The 13,274-nt window shown below is 48.1% G+C and overlaps 1 protein-coding gene across 5 annotated transcripts in view; it reads left to right on the top strand.

The window, feature by feature from the left end:
• The window catches only part of SH3BP4 (SH3 domain binding protein 4), a 102,273-nt gene that overhangs the window by 63,101 nt on the left and 25,898 nt on the right, over positions 1–13,274 (top strand). The gene's annotated exons all lie outside the window — the stretch shown is intronic.

Here is a 13,274-nt window from a genome sequence, read left to right as displayed (position 1 = left end):
GTAGACAAGGTGTAGACCACTGCACTGGGCCCAGGGGAACTTGCTATGACAGACGTAACAACACGGACAGAGGCTTGGGCCAGAAACACGGGGCACATCTGAGGAATGAAAATAAGACGTTCCTTGTTTTCTTCTGCTTCTGTGTAAGAAGAGATTTGGAAGTCCAGGCAAATGTCCTGTAGGTCACCTGAGCAGGCGGTGCACTGGGTGTACTGCTGTGTTGTACTTAGAAAGGGAACACTTTTCTCTGTGACTCGAAGTGTCTGGTGATGCCGGATGCTCAGCTGGGCCTGGGTAGCTGACCGCCCTCAGCACCACCATCCGCTCACTCGTCCTTTCTTTCCTTTTTTTTTTTTTTTTTTTTTTGACACAGTGTCTCGATCTATCACCAGGCTGAAGTGCAGTGATGTGATCTAGCCTCACTGCAACCTCCACCTCCTGGATTCAGGTGATTCTCCTGCCTCAGCTTCCCTAGTAGCTGGGACTACAGACTCACACCACCACGCCCAGCTAATTGTTTTGTATTTTTGGTAGAGACAGGTTTTCACCATGTTGGCCAGGATGAGCCAACAAGATCATGAGGTCAAGATCAAAATCTCTTGACCTCATGATCCGTCTGCCTTGGCCTCCTGAAGTGCTAGGATTATAGGCGTGAGCCCCCGTGACTCATCCTTTCATCCGTCCTTCTGTCTGTTCGTCTGTTCATCCATCCATTCATCCATCTACCCACCCATCCACACACCACCCATCTATCCATCCATCCACTCACTCATCCACCCATCCACCCATCCATCCATCCATCCATCCCTTCCTTCTAAGCTAATGCAGAGATGCAAGTTTCTGTCTATGGGGGATGGAGATGCCACCTGACACTTCCCCCAAGAGCAGAACATGCTGACTTCAGAAGATTCAGGGATCACAGAAACAGTTACAAGCAACAACATAAATCATCCAGATCTCACTTCCCGCAGCGAGTTTCTGTTTTTGATTTTTTTTTTTTTTTTTTTTGTATATATCCTTGTGTACTCAAAGAAAAGTGAAGCCATGCTATAATATTATTTGGTAAAATACTTTTAAGACTTAAAATATTCACATTTCTTATATTTTAAAATCTTCTCCTGGCCTAGTGCACTGGCTCATGCCTATAATCTTGAACTCCTGATCAGGAGGTAAGGAGTTCAAGACCAGCCTGGCCAAGACAGTGAAACCCTGTCTCTACTAAAAATACAAAAATTAGCTAGGTGTGGTGGTGAGTGCCTGTAATCCCAGCTACTATTAAGGCTGAGGCAGAGAACTGTTTGAACCCGGAATGGGGAGGTTGCAGTGAGCCAAGATCATGCCACTGCACTCCAGCCTAGGTGACAGAGCGAGACTCCATCTCAAAAAAACCCCTCTCCTAGGGCCTATTAATGGCTGCCTGTCACTCTGTCATTCATAGATCAGACTTTATAAATCCGTTTCACCCTCATCTGTGGGGTTATCTCGAGCTTTTGTGTCTGGCTTTCCCTCCGTCTTCTCAGGATGAATGGCTGGGCATAAGTTGCTTTATGGACGCGGGTGGGAATTGATATTTCTGCACACGTGCTTGTCTCCACCCTGCCTCCAGGGGTCCAGTGTCATTCATTCTCTGCAGGCAAAGGTGGGGTGCCATGTGTCAGGCCCCCTCCCCTGCCTTTTCGTATGGGTGGAGTGTTATCAGCATTAAAATCCCTCTCAGGAAATTAGAGGCGGTGTCACATTAAATCTGTAATGAATTATTTTAGAACATTGGTTTTAGGTTGAACCACATCAATGGCTGATATTCAACCAGTTTTTTGGTTCTTTCTGAACCACAGCAGGGCTCTTGGTGGGGCCACTTGCGCAGAAAGCACTGTAGGTACCTCCTATATTGCGTCCTGTCAACACCACCCACATGGACATCCTGTGCAGAAGTGAGAAACGGGCCCTAATTCCGTGGCCCGGGCAGATCTCTATGGCCCAGGGACAGTGGAGGCATACGAGAGCTTCCAGGATCTTGGATTACCTGTGTTCAAGGGCCTAAGTGGCTTATGGGATAGCCAAAGCCTTGGTGTGGGCCGGGGAGGTTGCAGGAGGAGGAAGCTGGATCAGGTGATTGTTTTCTGTGTAACTCGTATCAGACCATGGCCCTGAGTTCATTCTACAGAGTCTGGGTGCTTGGTAGGAGTAAGAGGCAGTTCCAGAAGCCAGGAGATTGGGGGTGGGGGCATGGTAGAGCAATAAATTTAACAAAACAGCCATCCCTGCAACCATTTTAGTCTCCTGGGGAGCAGGTGCAGACTGTCCCTCCCAGGCTGGTGTGCAGTGGCCAGGTTCAGGCCCCTGGGCAGGTGAGTAGGAAAAGCTGCCACTTCCCTCTTAACTAACCAATGTTAGTTACCATAGCATCGAGCACCATTCTCCAGTAAGCCTGCCCTCAGGGAGGCTTTATTGAATAGGTAAATCATTCTTCCACCCCTCCGTGATCTTTGCAAACAAGCATTCCTGAAAGTTTTGAGCAAAAAAGATATGTATTATTATGAGTAATTTAGGTGACTTTTAATCCTTTCCACCTTAAAGTACTTCTGGGAGAACGGGAGACAGGACTGGGGTGCTCTGGGGGGCCCCTTGGGTGCGCGATGCTGCCTTTAGGTTCCAGTTGCTTTTTTTAGCCCATTTATCTGGTGAAAAAGTCATACCTGGCACTGTTCTGGGAGTCGGGACACATCTGGAAACAGGGAGTTAGTTCGTGGAGTTTACCTTCCAGAGGTAGCCAGGAAGTAGATAAGACCTCAAGGCGAAGTTGATTGAGGTAAGTCATGTGCTCTCAAGAAAGCAAAACCCTGTGAGCAGGGCTGCAGTGGTGAGTGGTCAGAGGGACCTTTCTGGAGCGATGACACTGGCCTGAGATCTGGGTGGCAAAAGTTATCAGTCAAGTGAAGTCCTGGAGCAGGGCTTGCTTGCCAGAGGGAGCAGCCAGTGCAAGGTCCTGGGGCAGGATGAGTTCAGTTGTGCACCAGGGAGGAGACAAGGTCAAGCAGGGCCTTGGAGCCTCGTCAAAAGCTGAAATTTTGTTCTGAATGCAGCGAGATGCGCTGGAGAGACTCGATTTGTTGAAAGAGCCCTGGGTGCTCTAAGGAGAATGGTTTCATTGGTGGGTGGGTGGAGGGAGTGGAACCAGGGGGCCCAGGCGGGCGGGCACTGCAGGACACCCAGGTGAGCGACGGAGCAGGCAGCCGGGAGCAGGTAATAGAGAGATGAGGTGAGTCTGGAATACACTGGCAGCCACACTGACTGGACACAGTGGGCTGGACTGGAGGTAGAAGAAAGGGAGAGAGGCAGGGAAAGCCGCTTCTGTGAGGATGCTGGGCTTGAAGGCAGGAAGGGTGAATTCTCTCGTCACCACTGTTTCTGCTGCTGCTACCGTTTCAATCTAGAAGCAGACCCATTCCTCTCCTCCTTTTCCAGGTGAGAGATCTGAGGCCAGAGTTCTCAGACTGTACTCTAAAGATTCTTAAAAAAAAAAAAAAAAGTAGAATTTTTAAGAGAAAGAACAGCGTGTTCTATCTGGAAATATTGTTGTAAATGATATTTTAACTGATTATTGACCAGATTGTGAGAAAGAGGTCAAGCTGGAGCTTGTGACCCGCTGAGGGAGAACCACCGAATCTAAAAAGACTCTTCTTTGTGATGTAAGAGCAGGGATGGGGAAGGCAGTCAAACAGACCCCACTGAGCTGGGCAGACTCTGGCTGGCCCTGAAGCAGGTTTGTAGGAATGGGTGTCTTTAAAACAAAATTTTAGTTACTGAATTGAAAATGCCTAGATAGAGAAGTAAGTGACTTCTTGACCAGGTGCAGTAGCTCATGCCTGTCATCCCAGCACTTTGGGAGGCCAAGGTGGCAGGTCACTTGAGGTCAGGAGTTCAAGACCAGCCTGGCCAACATAGTGAAACCTTGCCTCTGCCAAAAATACAAAAATTAGCCAGGCATGGCGGCCTGTAGTCCCAGCTACTCTGGAGATGGCGGCAGGAGAATTGCTTGAGCCTGGGAGGTGGAGGTTGCAGTGAGCCGAGATTGCACCATGGCACTCCAGCATGGGTGACAGAGCGAGATCCTATCTCAAAAAAAGAAAGAAAGAAAGAAAGAAGTGACTTCTCTTTTCTAGCAATACTCCTCTGAAAATATAATCGAGAAAAGAGACGGCATTCACAGCAATGACAACATCCGAAACCAAATTTAAAATGTCTTAATGTATTAGAAATGCTTTCTGCAAAGGAAACCCTTTGCGTCCTCTTTCTGTGACTACTGTTACTGCTACAGTAGTAGGTGGTGGTAGTGCTGGTGTTACGTTACTGTTAGTGCTTTTGGTTAACATCAACGCTAGAAGAAGTGCTTTTCCTGTACCTATGATCTCATTGCGTTTTCATTGTTTCCATTTTGCACTTCAGGGGTCCTTTTAAGGTCAAGCGATTTTTGCCCTAAGCCACTCAGCTGGAAATCGATGGTGCCAAGGCCCCACATCCATCGGGCAGACTCTGGGCAGAGTCTCCCACGCTCATAATCTCAACACCAGGGAGGGGCGAACTGTGGTCTGCCTCCTGTTTTTTATAAGTGCATTTCTGTTGGAACATGGTCCTACCCATTTCTTTGTATCATCTATGGCTTGTTTTGGACCACAAGAGCGGAGCTGAGTCTTTGTGACAGAGAATACGTGCTCCCCCACCCAAAGCTTACTTTACTCTCTGTCCCTTTACGGGAAAAGTTTGGCAGTCTCTGCCCTACACTGCTCTGGGACTCATCTCTAAATCAGTGGGGACCCAACCACATTTGTGGAGGAAAAGATGGAATAGTATAAAGATATCAGTTCTCGCAGGGCTGCACCCTGGAAATCCCAGTGGGAATACGTTTTTGCAGAAATTAGATGGTGGGAGATATTTTATTAAATTATTATTAAGTTTATTTGGAGGAGGGCAGGGTGCAGTGGCTCACACCTGTAATCCTAGTACTTTAGGCCAAGGCATGTCACTTGAGGTCAGGGGTTCGAGACCAGCCCGGCCAGCATGGTGAAACTCTGTCTCTACTAAAAAATAAATTAGCCAGGCATGGTGGTGCATGCCTGTAATCCCAGGTGCTTCAGAGGCTGAGGCAAGAGAATCCCTTGAACTTGGGAGGCAGAGGTTGCAGTGAGCCAAGATCTTGCCACTGTGCTCTAGCCTAGATGAAAGAGTGAGACTTTGTCTCAGGAAAAAATGATAATAATAAAATTTATTTGGAAGAAAAAAAGGTAAAAATAACTGATAGGACTTTGAAATAGAATAGTGCGTAGAAACTGGACCTTCCATGTAGCCTAACATGGAAAACTATAATGGCTAAATAAAGGTTGTTATTGTGATACTAATACAGGCAGACTAATGACACAGAGCAGCCCAATTCAGACCCCAGTGCCTGTACACATTTAAAAAGTGCATTAAGATGACATCACATGAGTCAGAAGGGGATAGATTGTTCAGAAACTCAGGCAGGAGTAATTGCTCATCCGTTTGCTAATTAATTTGGTAACGTTCCTCCCCGAGAAGCAAAATAAATTCTTTGTACATTAATGTCAATCCACAGACCATTTTTTTAAGTAAAGGAAAATAGATGTGAATGTTTATTGAATTTGTCATCAAGGGAGGCCTTTCTGTGCATCAAGGGGAAATCACAAAGGAAATATTGATGTGATTACATAATTGGGACTTCATCAAGTTACCAAATGGATTACTGTAAGCAAGCGAAGAGTTGGGGATATATTTGCAGCTGACCTGATAAGATTTTAGGATGTAATTGAGCAGAGGGTACAAAATGGTAACCCACAAAGTAGGAAATAAGAAGCAGTTGCTACTTGGCCAGGTGCAGTGGCTCACGCCTGTGATCCCATCACTTTGGGAGGCTGAGGTGGGTGGATCACTTGAAGTCAGGGGTTTGAGACCAGCCTGGCCAACATGGTGAAACCCCATCTCCACTAAAAATATAAAAAATTAGCCGGGTGTGGTGGCACACTCCTGTGGTCCCAGCTACTCCAGAGGTGGAGGCTGCAGTGAGCAGAGATCCTGCCACTGTGTTCCAGCCTGGGTGACAGGGCGAAACTGTCTCAAAAAAAGAAAGAAGTCGTTGATATTTGAACTCTTTCTGACTAATGGTCAAAGGACAGTGAAAGATGGTGAATGTCAGCGTTGACGGCCCATCGCCTCATTGTCAGATGAGCAAGGCTTTTCTTGATCTTAAGGAGAGGATAGATTGCCACAGCCTTCCAGGACTGCTTTTGGCAACACTTCATACTCTACTAGAAAGCAGTCCTCAGAAAATAACCCCAAATGCTGAGGATGAGTAAATATAAAGATGATCGCGGCTGTGCCGCTCACGGTAGCAAGAATGTGGCAGCCCTGCTGGGAGGAGGCGGGCCAGGGCGCTGCTCTGGCTCTGCAGAGTTGCAGCTGAGGTCCAGGGGGTCTGGTTGGGCCCTGCTCCTTGACCTTGTCCCTCCTCACTTCTCCTTTCTAGCCAGTAACCCATGTCTCCTACTTAGTGGAGTAATAATGCCAGGAGAAGTAGGTGTACCTTTTGTTTTCATGTAGTGGCAAAATGACTTTCCCCAAATCACAGAGCTGGAACTGGACATCCTGGAGCTCGATCCTCCGGGGTTAGTACGCGTTTAGAGGTGCTCAGTCAGGTATCTGAGAGCTGGCATCCTTTCCACTTGATCATAACATTGGCCTTACAAAGTTGCAAAGACCTGCCGGAATCAAGGCCTCATGTTTCAGAATAAGAATGGGAACTCAGGCTGGGAGCGGTGGCTCACACCTGTACTCTCAGCACTTTGGGAGTCCAAGGCGGGTGGGTCACTTGAGGTCAGGAGTTCAAGACCAGCCCGGCTGACACGGTGAAACCCTGTCTCTTCTAAAACTACAAAAAATTAACTGGCAGGTGCCTGTAATCTCAGCTACTCGGGAGGCTAAGGCAGGAAAATTGCATGAACCTGGGTGGTGGAGGTTGCCGTTAGCTGAGATCGTATCACTGCACTCCAGCCTGGGTAACAGAGCAAGACTCCATCTCAGAGGGGAAAAAAAGAATGGGAATTCATTTTATAAAAAGCATTTTTTATTATAGAAAAATCTTAGGAAAATTAAGAAAATTTTAAAGAGGAAAAGAATTCTCCATACATGCTTGCTACCTAGAGATAATGTCAGCATTGAGTGTGGAATTTACTTTTCTTTTTCTATAAAATGTATTTTTTTAAAAACAAAGATTTTATTATACAATCTGTGGATTTAATTCTTTTTTTTTTAAAGCAATAAAATTTTATTTTCAAATACCTGTTTTGCTTTAAGTGAATTTGCTGAACTTTTTAGTTCTAATACAGATTTATTTGATTAGTCCTAATACAGAGTTCTTCTATTTTAATTCAATCAAAGATTTACTACTCTAAATCAGGACATATTTTATCAAATAGCATTGATTTCAGCTTTTTAAACATAGAAACTTAATACTACAAATTGCCTTATTAAGATCTATCTTAGGAAAGAGCAATTAAGTACATTATTTTTTGATCTGCCATTTTTGTTATTTGTAGTATTGTCTGACACAGGGGTTCCAAACACTCTGGGTCATGGACCCATACCAGCCCCTGACCTGTTAGGAAGCAGGCCCATGGCAGGTGGTGGGTGGCCAGCTAGCAGCATTACCGACTGAGCTCCGCCTCCTGTCAGATCTGTGGAGACATTAGCTTCTCATAGGAACGCAAACCCTACGTGAAGTGCGCATCCAAGCAGTATAGGCTGCACGCTCCTTATGAGAATCTAATGCTTGATGATCTGAGTTAGAACAGTTTCAGAATGAAACTGTTCTCCTGCCCCTTGTCAGTGGAAAATTTGTCTTCTACAAAACTGGTTCCTGGTGCCAAAAGGTAGGGGACCACTGGTCTAAGACACAGCAATCCAAAAGTCAGGTTAAATTGAAAGTAAAGAGAATGTAATGTTAGTGTACAAGAAACTGGATTTAATTCTTTAAATATTATTTCATATAGATTTTCCATTCTATTAAATAGCCTGGGAAGAATTTTAATGGCTGCACGGCTGTTTACGGAGATACGGTGTCTCAAGCTCTGTGTGGGATAACTAGGTTGCTTCCATTTCCTTACTGGAAACGCTTTATCTCTGCCTTCGATTTCCTAAGGACAGGTATACTGAGGGACAGTGGGAGGGGAGGAGGGACAGGAATTCCATACCCTCTCATGTTCTTAATAAATATTGATTCAAGGATGGATTTTTCATTGATTTTTTTTGCTCTAGGTATCTCGATTAGTAATTCATGGACATGGCAGCTCTTCAGTAAGGACATATTCATTCATTCATTCATTCACAAATTGTACTAATTGCTTAGAGGCCAGATTCTTGTTAAATAGGTGGATAAAATTGCAGTTGCTCCCTTTCTTAGGGAAAGGTCTGGCTGAGAGGCAGAGGCTTAAACAATAAACTCAGGAATGATACCTTGCAAAGTCACGTCTCCTAAGCGACGCCCTGGGGGCCCACCCACAGTTTGCATGGGGTGGACATGCCAGGCATCCTGGGGTGTGTTGGTGCTTTTTCAGCAGATCCATTGGGTGGGTTTGACTTGGCTTTCTGCTTGTGGCCTTTTACAAGGACTGTGGCACATCCACATGCTTCTCTGGCTTCGGGGCTCCACTCGTGTCCTCACCGTATGAAGTTCCTTGAGCTCCAGACATGGCATGCATGTGTCACTAGTGAGAACTGTGGGTAGAATCAGGAGCACCTTTAAAGCCTAGAAGCCACCTTCCCCTCTCTAGCCTTTTCAGATCCAGCATTTTAATCAGGGAAAGCCCCTTCCAATAACAAATAGGTCTCAGTTTTCTCATCTGTAAAATGCGTGGGGTTTGGCTAGCTCTGCATGTTTCGGAATGGCACTTAAGATGCACTCTAAACAATTCTAAGTTAATGTGTACTAGAAAAGATCTATCAAGTCTATTTAAAAGTATGATCAAAAGCTTCCTTTAAAATAACCAAGTTGTGAAAAGTGGATTGATTCATGGGGAAGTATTAATAACAATTAATTTTTTTTGAAGAAGGTGGTGAGTCGGTGACTGGTGTTTGGAGGACACAAATCCTTCCAGTGCCGATGCTTTGCAGTCTTAAGTGGCAAGTGGGAGCCTGGAGTCTGAGTGCAGCCCGCTGGCCAGCCCCAGTCAGATGAATGGGCCTCTCTGCTTGCTGTTCTTAAAACATCTTTGAGACAGTTACACTTTTTCTTTCTGGTCACTGGCTGAGGACCAGAGCTGGGGAGTATTTCTGGTCTGGGCTGATCACAAGATCCTACTTCATAGCCTGTCTGCTGTCAGCCATCTGACACGGGCAGGCTGGCCTTCCCATGTGACTCAAGGGGGCTGACAGCAGCCCATTGCAACGAATGTCTGTGTACACCCCGGGCCTGATGAGTGCTTGACAGGTGCACACTGGTGTGTCTGTAAGCGTTTCATGATTCTCAGCAGCAGGGTGAGGGCAGGGAAGGAAGCTGTTGGTGAAGAGCGTCAACCTGGGAGCATGCAAGGAAAGCGAACCAAGGTGTCTATGGGCTTCTGGTCCCATGCACACCCTGAAGACATGGTGGGGGCCCCACCCCTCTCCTGTGGTGTTGGCTTCACGTGTGTGTCTTTCCAGCTTAATGATAAGCAGTACAGGTAAGGTCTGGGTCCTGCTTTCCCTTGTGTATTTGCTGGTTGCGAACGCATGTGATGTTGAATTGATGCCGGAGCGAAACAGTCATCCGTGCCGCAGATGGCATCAAGCACCAAGCTTCGGAGGCCCCCACAGTCTGTGGGAGACAGTCCAAGCTTGGGCTGGGCACTGCGCTCAATGCTGGAGAACTATAAAGATAGAGCAGCCAAGTCACCAGCTTTCAAGGAAACAAGCATAGTTAGGGAACTAAGAAAAAATAATAAGCGTGTTTCACAGTGCGATGCTTGGGATAAAAGCAGTAAATGCCTGGAGACAATGTTGACGCGTCCAGGAGAGCTGGGAGAAGAGCTGGATTCCATTTGCAAAGGCAAAGAAAGGCACTGTTTCTCGGGGCCATTCTCAAATCGATAGGTTTTGATGTTGTAGAAATGGGGAGCCCTGTTGGGTCTTCAAGAAAGGGGGTGGGAAGAAAGGCACGAGGTCTGGAGATGTTTTGGAAGAAACAGTAGCTGTGTTTGGTGAACGCATGGGATGTACGGGGGAAGGTGTGAAGAATCTGGAGAGCTTGGATTGTCTCCCACAGACTGTGGGGCCTCTGAAGAGTCTGCAGTGGTTGCTTTGAATGCAAGGAAATTCTGGGATCAGCGCAGTGCTCTGAGAACAACCCCACAGCTGGGCATCACATCAAGGGGAGGGAGGGAGGTCTGGAAGGAGGGGGCCGGGAAAGGAAGAAGCAGGGGAGGGGGGAGGCAAGTGTGGGAGGAAGCCCAGTGAGAAGCAGCTCAGGCCTTGGAGAGGGATTTGTACTCTCTCCTCTCCTCTTCCTGGCCTGCCTGGGAGATTCCCCAGGCTCAGATGTTCTCAGTCTGGCCGGTGAAACCATCCAGAGTCGTGGTTCCAGCCACTCTAGCCATCTCACTTTTTGCAATAAAAACTGAGCAAGCAAAGAGCACCCAGTGGCGACTTGTGGCCCTTGTTTTCCGTGCATCTCTGGTGTCTGAGTCACCAGCTTTGCACCCACATGAAGCCTTGAATGTGAGCAAGTCACAACCCAGCGTCTGGCGCGCAGAACCTCAGCTCTGCTTCAGCTCCGGCTCTTCCATTCTTTTCTGGGTTTGTCTCCAATACAGCTTCCTTCAAAACCAACTCTCCTCCACTTATTACTGTCCCCAGTTTTGAGCACAGAGCCTCACTGCTAGAGCCTGGCACTCAGTAGGTGTTCACTAAGGTGGCCTCTGTGTATGGTCCCAGGTAGACGTGGCGCTCAGGAGATGCCCACCTTTCTCATCCTCCGACTGGAACTCGTGGTCCCGCCCTGGTTCCTCATTATTTCACCCTGTGGTGTGGTCGTTGCTCTCAATCACGGCTGCCACCTCCGAAACTGAACTTAGTTCTTTAGGGAAATACACCCCAGAGGGGCACTGTGAGTGACTGCCCGTGCCCTCCGATGGGCCATGCTCTTTTCTCCCCCAGAAAAGACAGCCCGCCCGAGCCCCAGGCAGCGAGTTCTTCATGTGCTCTGGGTGCGTTAGGCGAGATTGGGCGTGCTCAGGGTGGTGTGGCCGTCGTTAGCGCTCTGGGTGCATGAAGAAAGGTTCTGCTGATCAGGCTTCTGTAAGAGGGAGGGGCTGTCTGCCCAGGTGGCAGGAAAGGTTTGGATCGATCTCACTGCGCCTAGTCTGGTCCACCCTGAGGGGGAGCTTTGCCTTCCCTGCCAAGCCACACCCAGAAGCACCCGGGCAGGGACACCAGTCACGTGTTGACTCCACTTAGTCTGTTGCCCAGACCAGTCAGGTCAGGACTAGGAGGAAGATTTACGTGATTTTGCCTTTGGAGTGAGAGAGAGAGCTGGGTGTTAACCCCATGGTCTCCTTAAGATCCCAGCAAGTGACTGTGAAAGCCAGGTGTCCCTCCCACCTACCCCAGGCCCCGAAGGCTTTTCCACTGCAGCAATGGGGTCCGAAGCGCGGGGTGCTGGGTGTCAGACCATCACTAACAAGAGGACCGACCCTCTGGGGAGGAACATCTGTGGGTTTTAGGGTCCTCTGGAATGCGCTCTTGCGCAGGGAGGGAGGTGAGCAGATGTGATGAGTTTCCATCGACAGAGGCTGGTGACAGAAATTACGGAGAGCAGGTCGAAACTCACGCCTTTTTTTTTTCTAACCCGGAGGAAATCTGATGAAATCAACATGATACCCCAGAAATTCTCCTCAAACACAGAGAGTGAGTCATCCTAAACAAGGCACTCAGGGAGTCGGCGAGGGAGGAGCAAGAGCAGTAGTTACACCCTCAGCCCCTCCAGGCCGGCTGCTTTCCTTCTTCAGCACTGGGGTTCGTGGCCGCGGGAGAACGTGAAGTCTGTGGGCTCAGCCTGAGGCTCCCATAAGGCCTTCACCCCAGCCGTGCTCTCGTTAGGCTGATTTTTCTGGGTTGGTTTTTTTTGTCTAATTGTTCCTTGGGGCAGATCGTTGGCAGAGGCCACAGTGAGAATATTCTGTGATCTGGAGTCTGCGTGTGGCATGACGGCAGCCGTAGCGGAATGGGCGTGTGCAGGTTCTTGAGTTTGCCGCCAGAATCTGCCGGTGATGCCCTCTGTGTGCAGTGATGTTGTCTGTTCAGAGGCTGCCCTCCTAGTTCCTGGGGAGGAGCCAAGAGCAACCTCTTTTGTCTCTAGATGAATCAGCCTTGACACAGAAAAAGGAAAAGCTTGTCAGTTATAAGCTTGAATGTGCCTTCCTGTCTTCCTAGACCTGACCCCCGCCTGGGAGGAGAAGAGGGGAAATGGAACCTGCTCTTCTAGGGGGTCTTAAGACCCAGTGGTGGCTGCCCTGCCCACGGTGGGACCTGCTGAGCAGAGGGTGGCCAAGCTTGTACAGCTGCCCGGGTAGATCCAAGGTGCCCACCAAGGGAACCCATCGGTGTTTTGAGAATGTGTGGCTTAGGTTTCAGGAATAGAGTAGAATTCCTAAATTCAGCCTCTTGAGTATAATCCTATCACATCAGCTATTTAACTCCTTAAAGATTATCCCAGGGATACCTACCGAGATACGTCTGAAACAGCCATGTTTGTTTAAATCGAATTCATTCATTCAGGTTTGGGAGCTGACCATGCACAGGTCCATCTCAATGTGACAGGAACAGAAAAAGACAGACAGATGGTCCCATGTCCTAGGAAAGCTCAGATTGTTGTGGAAAAATTTGGCCAGGGACAAGTCAGAGCGCGATATGTCTAGTGGTGATAAAGAAGGGCAGAGAAAGAAGATGGGGTGAGGGCTGTTCCCCTTGCACTGACATTTGAGCAGAGACCTGAATGAAGTGATGGGATGAGAGCATCTTGTTTCTGGCCGGGACCTTCCATACTGAGGGCCTTCCGTATTTTGCATGTGCAAAGGCCCTGTGGTGGGTGGGGTTTGGTATCTGGGGAACTGCATGGAGACAAGAAGAGTCAAGCAGAGGGAGGCAGAGAACAGCAGGAAATGGGACAGGCGGAGATGGTGTTCGGCTTCTGGGGCACTGGACACTGCTGATAAGAGCCCAGGACACCTAAA

The sequence above is a fragment of the Saimiri boliviensis genome, chromosome 5, assembly GCF_048565385.1.
Source record: "Saimiri boliviensis isolate mSaiBol1 chromosome 5, mSaiBol1.pri, whole genome shotgun sequence".
NCBI classification, from domain to species: Eukaryota; Metazoa; Chordata; class Mammalia; order Primates; family Cebidae; genus Saimiri; species Saimiri boliviensis.
The sequence above is the reverse complement of the archived record's forward strand: the minus strand, read 5'-3'. Positions and strand labels throughout refer to the sequence as shown.